The sequence below is a fragment of the Notolepis coatsorum genome, assembly GCF_963971535.1.
Source record: "Notolepis coatsorum genome assembly, chromosome: 9".
NCBI lineage: Eukaryota > Metazoa > Chordata > Actinopteri > Aulopiformes > Paralepididae > Notolepis > Notolepis coatsorum.
The window spans coordinates 97,654,866-97,666,523 of NC_140173.1; positions in this window are offsets into that span (position 1 = coordinate 97,654,866).

Here is an 11,658-nt window from a genome sequence, read left to right on the forward strand (position 1 = left end):
CACACACACACACACACACACACACACACACACACACACACACTTCAGAAACAAACATAGTATCAATGAGAGCATCAATAATACACCTGAGTGATGTCTAGTAAAAATGTTTGGGCCCCCCCCCCAGTGCTGGGCCCTTGGAATCATCCTAAGCTACCCCCCCCCCAGCTACGCCCCTGATAGTAGAAGACATAAATACAGGCGATACAATTATAGTACAGTAGAAAAGTAAAAATAGACAGTGTAAACAATATAATTAACTATGAATATACACATTATGAACAAGTAAGCAGTCTGATCAAGGTGCAGATGAGGGTATGTATGTATCAGTTATATATTATGCTAATACTATATCACATCTGTTCTGTACGTATCTGCAGTAACAGTAAGTACAGTCAACATGGACAGTGCTTCAAATACTGTAGGTGACTCCCCTTTACAAACTTAACTATTTACCTTTTCAGCAGCATCTTTAAGTTAAAATCAAGTGTTTCTATTAAAAAAATATCAAATACATTATTAATATTGTTGGCTTAGTATTTATATATTTTTTTTATAACGCTCCTCTGGGTTGATACCTCTGTTATTTATCTGTCTTGCTAACCTGAAAACAGGGCAAATATGGGTTACTGTCCCAGGACACGATACTTATGACTGTTCCTAGAGTTTGGACTGAATTAGGAAAGAAAGCCTTTATGTTTTATGTACCATCAGCATGGAATAGTATGCAAAATGAACTTAAACCTCAGGATCTTGTCACTCTTAATGAATTTAAAGGCATGGTGAAAGTTATAGAAGGTCTATTGATTGATTGTAATTGTTTTACTGTAAAATACAGAAGATACTTAAGCATTACATCAGTGTGTTATACGAATTAGATCATGCCTAGGGGTGGTTGTTAGGCCCTTTAAATGTCCAAACCCAACCCCCTCCAATGTACAGTAAATGTCCTAACCCAATAATACACAAGACCCTTTTCTCGGGACCAAGTAAGGTTTCGTCAATAATCCAATGTACAGTTACCCCCCCCCCCCACCCAACCACCTCCAATGTACAGTTTCCCCACCCCACCCCACCGGTTTCGGTTTGGGTGTTTTTCAGTAATTCCAGGAAAAAGGCGAGAAAAAGGCGTTTTACTGTAATCATCAGGTTGTAATTTTTCGGCTGATTATTTAATCATCCTGAAATCAACGCTAGATTATCATTAGTATGTCTCCTCGTCCATACATGAAATGACCGTCGTAGCGGGGCGCTCGCCACCCCCCCCCCACCGCAGCCAACGGTAAACAGCCATACACGGTCCACACATATAGCTGTGATCGCGGTAGAAATAAATGTGAGATCAACGATCAAATTTATATATAATCTTCTTACCTTGTATCTGATGTAATGAAAAAGAGATAATCCAAATATATGATCGCAATTCCAAATATTGCTCGTGGAGGTCCGCACCACTACCGACCGTTTCACAATGATGGGTCGGCGGAGTTACTGCTAGATGCCACCGTTGTATAGAACTGGTTCGCCCGAGTATTTAAACCTTGCCCGCCCGGCTCAGATCGCCTCCTAAAACACACCAACCCATTTTCAATGAGATGCAATAGCTCCGCCTGGCAGTAGAGGGCGGTGTTGACCGTCTGCCAGCTCAGACAGGCTCTGAGGAGGATACCAGAGGCTGCAGCTATGAATTATGAATAGATATAGCGAATAAATGAAATAACCATCCCAAAAACGAGTTAACTCGTTTCTGGCGCTCAACGCATGGCGGTCAATAACGAGTTAACTTGTTTATGGCGCACATTGTGTTAACAATTGTGTGTATTGAGCCGTACTGTATTGTACCCATTCTGCAATCTGTTAATACATATTTCAATCAATCAATCAATCAAATAAAAAAAAATAAAAAATAAAAGCTCGACTGCCATTTTTTTTTAATGTCCGCGATTATTTTTTTTTTTCACAATGGGTCATGACAAATTAATTACATAATCCATGTGTATTTAACGAACTAACATATTCCAGTTGACTATCTTTTTTGGAGGATTCGTTCAAAAGCTATTCATACTTCCATTTTTCTATCTATGGTGGATTGATTCAGACAGAAAAAATAAAGTAATTCGGTTGTGGAAGGGATCTGGGGTCACGTGGAGTGTGTTATACGAAATAACAACCGGTAACTTGACTGTTTCAGCCAATCAGAATCAAGAAATGTGCATGCCATTGTATAATAGACATTACTGTCACACGCCCAGGTCAGGCCAGACCTGGGAGAGTCAGCACCACAGACATGAGGTGAACAATGGTCTCCTACCACCCTCTGGTGGTCACCCACAGATGGTGCGGGCCAGTACATTGGACATGCTGACTAATGTTTTAACTTTAATTAATAGTGTGATTAATGTGGTGTCCTGGTGTGTGCTGTTCTTGACTTTCCCTTCCTTGGTGTGATGTGGTTCACTGTTTTGGTTTTGTGTTATGAGTTGCTTTAGTGTTTAGTTGTGTTGTTTGTTTCTATGTTTTAGACTGGGCTGCCAGGTGTTGTCAATGATAATTAGTAGGGGTATTTAAGTGTGTGTCTCCCTCTCCTCGTCATGGCGACATACCTCTTGTTTCCCCCCCGTTCCTGTCCACGTCGTGTTGCACTGTTGTCATTCTAGTAAGTATTAGCGTTTTGTTGTTTTGTATTGAGAAGTGTTGTAAGGAGTTTCAGTGTGTTATTTGTATTGCACTTGGTTCTCCAGTAAACTTCCCTTCTCCAAGCATCGATCCTCGTCTCTGCCTCCGTTCCCTCTCTGCAAACTGTGTTCTAAACCTTCATTTAACCTTAATGTTTCAACCATATATTGTTGTGATTCAGCACAGATGGTACACCACACCAATACTGCTGTGAACGTGAACGGATGTGTTTTGTGAGGCTCTGTGTCTTCCAAACTTCCTTGGCTGTTCTTTTACGTTATTTAAAAAAAAAACATTTTAGCCATTGATCTTAACTGATCATTGTGACTTTATTGCTTTTATCGTTTTACTGGTTTTATGTGACTCCGACTTGTCGTGATCGAAACTAGCAGGGCTTGTTGTGGTTGTCATAGCTACAGCTAAACACTACCGGCTTATGCTAACCTAGCTAGGCTTGCCTTTAGCCTGGTGGCTAGGATAGCTATTGGACCGTCGTGTACACTGTTGTATACGGTGAGAATGAAAAGCTATTTTACAAGATGTCAACACTCACCACAGTGGAAACCGAGTTATCCAGTCTCAGGCGCGGTCTCCGTACTATTGAGTGCCTCCTGGACGACATCATCCAGCAAAAGGCTCTGCTCGTCTCCCGGTTGGATCTCCTGGAAAACCCTTCTTCTACTGCGCTTCCTCTTCCATGGTCGCGTGTAGTAAAGCAGGGTAAAGGGAGGAGGGTATCGCTCCCCCTGTTCTCCCCAAACGTGGATGATGACCCGTTTCAGCTATACAACCAGTATGCTCCACTTGAAGGGCTAACAGAGCTAGCTTCCACAGGCGCGTCGACTGTCTGTCCGGCTTTTTTGGAGCAGCCTGCAGTGGGTTACTCTGGAGCGAACTTCTCCAGCTCGGTGAGGAAGAGACGGTTTTCCCCGACGTCCCCTGTGTCCAGCGGGAAGCGCCGTCGGCGCTGCTCTCCTCCTGTTGCCTTTCACTCTGGGATCTCTCCTGCCGGCCTTCAACGTTCCTCTCTTCAACACAACACACCTCTGGATACTGTGGCCAGCGATGATGACATCACCTGTGATGATTCGTGGCCGTCTTCCTGCCCAGGTGAACCGCATACAACTACTGCTCCAGACACCGCCCTGGTGGCTGGTGTAGCTAACAGTCAGGCTCTTCTTCACCCCAAACTCTCTGTTTACATGGGGGGCTGCAGGAATGGCCAACCTGAAATTCTGATCATTGGCGACTCCATTGTTAGATTTGTTGAACTTCCAGGTGCTGTCACTTTCTGTCTCCCAGGCAGTAAGGTTTCTGATATTACAGAATTGATTCCAGTGCTAACTGACCTCCATCCCTCAGCTCACACACTGATTATCCATGTTGGTACTAATAATGTCATGCGTGGTCAATCTGTTGATCTCCGTGACCAGCTGGATTCTCTTGCAATGACGATACAGAGCCTGGGTAGAACCTGTGTGTTCTCTGGTCCTATCCCAGCTCCCTCAAAAAGTCCAGAACATTTTAGTCGTATTTTTAGCCTCCACGAATGGCTAAAATCATTTTGTACTGCAACAGCACATGGATTTATTAGTAACTTTGATTACTTTTGGACCAGAAATGACCTCTATAAACTGGATGGCCTGCATCCCAGTCTAAAGGGCATTCAACAGCTTACACGGAATTATATCCAGTACATTGCTTTTAACTCAGATTGATATACACCTCAGCATGACCCTGCACTAGAATCTTCTCCTGGTCATTTTGAGGAGCATCCTATAATGGGTCCTGCTGAACACTCCTTCTCCAACACGTCTGTTATTATGTTGTCTGCTTTTACTCTGTCTGATCTCCCTCTACCACCTATTACTTTTAATATAGAAGTCATGATTTCTGATATGGTTCATGATCATTACCCAACACATTGGCATACTGTAAATCACTCCAACTTAATATCGGTCACTTTACAGTCTTCTATTTCTTTATCACGTGAGTCAGATTCCACACCACTTTCTCTAAATAATCCACATACCTTTAAAGAAAGGAAAGGTTTGGGATTGATTCACCTGAACATTAGAAGTCTCCTTCAGCACCAGAAGTTGGACCATCTTAGAATACTGGTAGCACAGGCTGATCCGGATATATTGGTCATATCTGAGTCGTGGTTGAAGAAATCTGATTCTGACTCCATAATAGATCTACATGATTTTAATGTGTTTAGAATTGATAGGGTAGGTAGGGGTGGTGGGGTAGTTATTTATGTTAAATCTTGTTTTTCGGCGTCTGTTGTTTATGCTGTCACTATCCCAATGTGTTTTGAAGTACTTGTTTTAAAGGTCGAGTTGGGGATCAACAATTTTATATATGTAATTGGTGTCTACAGACCCCCTTCTGCTGATGCTAGCTCTTTAGATAAATTAGCTGAGCTCCTTTCACAATATATTGACTCTGAGGTGATTGTCATGGGTGATTTTAATATTGACTGGTTGAGTGGTGCTGCAAAGCACCTTAAAGAAGTCAGTGGTAACCTCAGTCTTTCCCAGTTAATTACTGAGCCCACCAGACCAAACCTTAAAAATGACTCTAGGTCTACCCTTATTGATTTGATTTTTGTGAATAAATATGACAGGATCTCAGCTTGTGGGGTTTTTGACTTAGGCATAAGTGACCATTGCCCCACAGTCTGTGTAAGAAGCATGAGACTGCCAAAAACAAGATCTCACACAGTTTTAAGGGGGAATTTTAAATCTTTTAATAATGAATCATTTTTAGATGATCTTGTTCTTTCTGATACTTATTGTAACACTGAAATTGATGTTCAGTTAGCCCTGGACTCCTTTGTAAATACATTTAATTTATTAGTTGACAAACATGCTCCTTTAAAAAAAGTCTGCATTAAAGATAGAGTAATACCCTGGTTTTCTCAGGAATTGTCAACCCTAATTAAAGACAGAAATGCTGCATGGTCTCGGGCAAGGCGTTCTGGAGACCCTCAACATTGGCTTTCTTTTAGGCAAATTAGGAACAAATGTACTGCAGTAGTAAGAAAATCTAAAACTGATTACTATCTGGAGTTGGTTACAAACTCATACTCTAATCCGGCAAAATTTTGGAGTGCGGTGAAGGTGAACAAAATAAAATCATCTAATTATTTACCCTCTCATATTAAAGTTGAAAACTGTGTGATCTCTGAGCAGAGTGAAATTTGTGTTGCCTTCAATAGACATTTTGTGGAGGCTGGTAATTTATTTAATAGGAACTATAATGGACCTTGTCCTGTTGATTCTGATTGTTTGTACCCTGTGGGCGTCACTTCCCATTTCTCCTTTCAACCTTTTACACAGTCAGCTGTATTTGATGCTTTGCAATCAATTGATGCAAAGTGTTCTACAGGTGAGGATAACTTAGAGTATTTTTTTATTAAGTTGGCTGCACCAGTTATCGCTGAACAGATTACTTATATTTTGAATCTCTATCTCATCAGGTAGATTTCATCTAGTTTGGAAATCTGCACGGGTGATTCCTTTACATAAGGGAGGTGATAGGGATAACTTAGATAATTATCGTCCTATCTCCAGGCTACCTTGCTTAGCTAAAGTCCTGGAAACACTAGTAAGTAAACAACTCAAATATTACCTTTCAACTAACTCCATACTTAGCTCTCAACAATCTGGTTTTAGAGCCAAACATAGTACAACATCAGCCATCACTTTGGTTACAAATGACATTATTTCAGCATTAGATAAGAAGAAACATTGTGCTGCCCTCTTTGTTGACTTATCAAAAGCATTTGACACAGTTGATCACTACTTACTTCTAAAGAAACTATCTAACATTGGGTTGGATGATAATGCCTGTGTCTGGTTTCAGGATTATCTATCTTCTAGGCGGCAGTGTGTGAAGTTAGGTCAAGCACAATCTGAATTCTTGGCCATGACTAAAGGTGTGCCACAATGTTCAGTTTTGGGTCCTGTCCTTTTTACAATTTATATTAATGATATTGTTTCTTCTTTGTATGGATGTCATGCCCATCTGTATGCTGATGACACAATTGTGTACTGTATTGCACACTCTGTACAGCTGGCCTTTGAGAAATTGCAACTTTCCTTTTATGCTCTACACATGCCCTTACTAGTCTTAAATTGGTTCTTAATGCTAGTAAGACAAAGTTTATGTTATTTTCAAGAGCAAGGAATATTAACCTTGATGATGTGAGGATATCTACTGTCAGTGGCTCTTGTATAGAGAGAGTCACTGAGTATAAATATCTTGGCCTGTGGCTCGACGAGAAATTAACATTTAAGTTCCATGTGGAAAATCTTGCCACTAAACTGCAACAGAAAATTGGTTCCCTGTACAGAAACAGATCCAATTTTCCTCTATTTAGTAGAAAAAGAATTGTGGAATCAGTCTTCTTATCAGTTTTGGACTATGGTGATGTAATTTATAGGCATGCTGCGGCATCAACTCTTAAACCTCTGGATTCTGCATATCACTCAGCTCTCAGATTTATAACTGGTGACAGATATGATACTCACCATTGTGTCCTGTATGATAGGGTGGGTTTCCCTTCTCTTGCAGAAAGGCGCAACAAACACTGGTATTTATTTATTTTTAAAGCCCTTATTGGTAAACAACCTGTTTATATCTCCTCACTGTTAAATTGGAATATTGGAACCTATTCAACTCGATCGAATGACTGGATGGTTCTTAGGGTTCCTCAGATTTGTTCTGAGCTAGGGAAGTCAGCCTTTTGCTTTGATGCCTCTAACTCATGGAATGTCCTTCAACTCACGCTAAAATTGGAGGTTCTCCCTTCCCTTGGAATGTTTAAATGTATGATTTCAGACCATTGTGTGACTACCTGTAACTGTTTTAGTTGATATTTTAAAATTATTTTTAAACGTTTTTAATTTGTTTTACTCTGGTGTTTAAATTTCTGTGAATATTGTTTTTATTATGTACTGTACAATCGTCGTTTCTGTAAATGAGGGAAACCTCAGATGCTTACGATTTTAAATAAAGGTTGAAATGAAATTTAGCAACCCCATCGTAACACATTACAGCATCTCTTCGCCTAGCTGGACCTGGCCAGATAATTTCTAGGAAACTGGGACATGTTTTGTTGTGATTCTACATGTTGACACGTTGACTGATTTGGGTATATGGAGAGAAATACATTATATTTTCATCACTTTGCAGCATTGGTTTTGTGTAGTGTTTGTTGAATTTACTGTATTGTATATTTGCACATTCTCTGTGTACTTCACTCCTTCCATTTTGGTTTTAACGTGGATTAATTTGGCACGCTAGGTTCTGGATCCGTTCGGAGGAGAAGAAAGGGTCTGGAAACAAGTGGTTTGTGGAGCAAACAAAGTTTGTCAGAGGCAAGCGACAGTTGTGATTGGAGGATCAAGAAAAGAGGGCAGGGTTTGAGATAGGTCTAATATCCAAAGCAGTACACAGGTTTATCAAAGTCTCCCTGACACACACAGTTCGGTTCGAGTGTGTCCTAATGTCGAGACTGCTCGGTATTTAAACATTTTCTCAACCCCCGTACCTAGTACTGGAGTCGACTGGTCCACATAGCATAATTACAATACATTTATTTGATAACAAAGGCTGACTTTCGTCCTAGACATTAACATGGTAATTCACTCATTCTGGCTCCTGTGTGGAGGGTAATCTTGTTCCACCGGTATGTGGGTCCTCAATTCGTTTTTAGTTTCGTGTATGTGTGTCTGCTAACTTAATCAGGTTTACACAAAACTGGTTCCTGGGGGGGGGGGGTCATGTGCGACAGAGTGTGTGTGTGTGTGTGTGTGTGTGTGTGTGTGTGTGTGTGTGTGTGTGTGTGTGTGTGTGTGTGTGCGTGTGTGTGTGTGTGTGTGTGTGTGTGTGTGTGTGTGTGTGTGTGTGTGTGTGTGTGTGTGTGTGTGTGTGTGTGTGTGCCAACTTAATTTGCATAGGCTCTGGTGAGGGGAAGCTGGCCAGTTTTGGCTTGTTTTACAGGCTTTATAAATGAATTTGTGCCATGATTTACTTATTATTGTTATTTGTAACTTAGTATCAAATCAACTGGCCCTATGAACATAAATGTTACTTCAGGTTGAAGACAGGTGAACGAACCTGCTGCATTTGTATAGTGCTTAAACCTACAATTAAGCAACCATGTGTCTGTGTGCCTGATGGCTGTGTTTAACCAATTGGTATTTTGACAGTCAGTGGTTTGGAATTGCAAGGAAGTGACATCATGATATACGTTTGTGTCTAATGTACACAAGTGTGTTTAGTGTTTTGCAAATCACTGTGTGTATGGCCCAGTGGTGCAAATCTGGGCCCATGTTTTGCTCCTTGAGTGTAAGGTTTTGATAATTGTGTAATACTTTTGATTTGAGTGGTTATCAAATCGAAATAAAACTGTAATTTAAATAGGATCACATGGCTTCCCTGCACTTTTACTGTAAAGCACTGTTGAGCTGATGTGTGTGTGTGTGTGTGTGTGTGTGTGTGTGTGTGTGTGTGTGTGTGTGTGTGTGTGTGTGTGTGTGTGTGTGTGTGTGTGTGTGTGTGTGTGTGTGTGTGTGTGTGTGTGTGTGTGTGTGTGTGTGAGAGATGGTCAGAGACTGTCGAACTGCACAGAGACTCTGCAAGGAGGGTTCTGCTTAGCATGAAGCAGTCTGAGATCAGGCAGCACTGGTGTGGACTCAGACTACAGGGCAAACTAGCTTGTTTGGAGTTTGCTGACCACTCAGTCTCACACTCAGTGTATAAGAACGCCGCTGTTGGTGAGGATGTTTTAAAATGTACCATCAAAGCAAGACTGCAGGTTTTACCCACCCAATACAATCTGTCCACTTGGTATCCTCAAACTCACAGTCCTGTGAGGTTTTGCCCGCTGCTCACCACCTTTTCTCTGTTTCTTTAAGCCTATACTGTTTATTTTCCCTTCTCACTCACTCTCTCTAGCCCCCACCCTCTCGTTCTTTACCCTCAGTGGCCACACCTGTTCGATTATCTATTATCTCTCGCACCTGTGGTGGCAGGCTAATTAGTCCCCCTGTGGGCTTTAAATACCAGGGCGCTTCCCCTCGTTTCGGCGTGGGGTCGTGTTGTATACTTGCCGAGTCATATTCTCTAAACATCTAGACTCTTTCGGGAGATCCTCTGTCTGCCTATGCTGTTCCATTCTCCGGCGTCGAGATGTTTGCTCCAGCCTTCGCCAGCTGTCGCCGTTGCCTGTGGGGGAGACTGGTCTGCGCTCCCTGTACTTCCACGGGAGGCACCCCAGCGTTCCACTGCAGACCCCCGCGCAGCTGTTCGTCCTGACGCACATCCAGACCAGCGCAGACGCTCTCCAGTCCTCAGCGCGCAACGCGCATCTTCCAAGGACGCTCGAGCTTGGCACGCTCTCCAGACCAGCGCGCAACGCGCATCTTCCAAGAACCCTCGAGCTTGGCACGCTCTCCAGACCAGCGCGCAACGCGCATCTTCTAGACCTTCGAGCTTGGCACGCTCTCCCGACCAGCGCGCAGACGCGCATCTCCTAGACCTTCGAGCTTGGCACGCTCTCCCGACCAGCGCGCAGACGCGCATCTCCTAGACCTTCGAGCTTGGCACGCTCTCCCGACCAGCGCGCAGACGCGCATCTCCTAGACCTTCGAGCTTGGCACGCTCTCCCGACCAGCGCGCAGACGCGCATCTCCTAGACCTTCGAGCTTGGCACGCTCTCCCGACCAGCGCGCAGACGCGCATCTCCTAGACCTTTGAGCTTGGCACGCTCTCCCGACCAGCGCGCAGACGCGCATCTCCTAGACCTTCGAGCTTGGCACGCTCTCCCGACCAGCGCGCAGACGCGCATCTCCTAGACCTTCGAGCTTGGCACGCTCTCCCGACCAGCACGCAGACGCGCATCTCCTAGACCTTCGAGCTTGGCACGCTCTCCCGACCAGCGCGCAGACGCGCATCTCCTAGACCTTCGAGCTTGGCACGCTCTCCCGACCAGCGCGCAGACGCGCATCTACTAGACCTTCGAGCTTGGCACGCTCTCCAGACCAGCGCGCAGGAGCGCATCTTCCAGACCTTTGTGCTTGGCACACTCCAAGTTGTGGCGCACCACTCTGTCCTCGGCTCGGACAGCCGGCTTCCCGGTGGCGACACCCTCGCCACCGCCGCCTGTTCCAGCGCCACTCTGTTCCTCGGCTCCGACAGTCGGCTACCCGGTGACGACACCCTCGCCACCGCCGCCTGTTCCAGCACCACTCTGTTCTCGGCTCGGACAGCCAGCTACCCGGTGGCGACACCCTCGCCGCCGCTGCTGTTCCTGCACCATTACGCATACGTCTGGGTGAGTTTTGACTGTCTAGATCATCTCCGTTTTCGTGTGTTTCTAACACTGAAGAATTACCACCTTTTAATCTGACAGTCACTCACCCAGCGTTGTGCCTCTGTTTGTTTCACTTGGATATTATTTTGGACGTTACATCTCCCACTGTGTGTTTGTTCACACCAAAGATAGTATTCTCTTTGTATTTGTTTTGGTACTTTGCTCTTTGTGTAGTTTTCACGAAGATAGTTTTACTTTGTTTAACTTTGGTATTTGGACTGGTCACCTCTCCTGCATCTGCTCTGTTTATTCCCCTTTGTACATTAACCCTCTCCTCTCTCCCTCTCGGCCGCCGTTACCCACCTCGGAGATCTGCCGAGAGTTCTGCAGAGCGGCCCAGGTTTTCCCACCAGTCCTCCCAGTCCTCCCTGTCCCCAGCCCGCCTCCGCGGGCCTCTGTCCCTAGTTTCTCCCCTCTCTAGTCCTCTGTTCCTAGTTCTCCTAGTCCCTAGTCCTCTGTCCCTAGTCCTCTATCCCTAGTTCTCCTAGTCCCTAGTCCTCTATCCCTAGCTCTCCTAGTCCCTAGTCCTCTGTCCCTAGTTCTCCTTGTCCCTAGTTCTCCTAGTCTCTAGTTCCTCTGTCCCTAGGCGTTCCCTT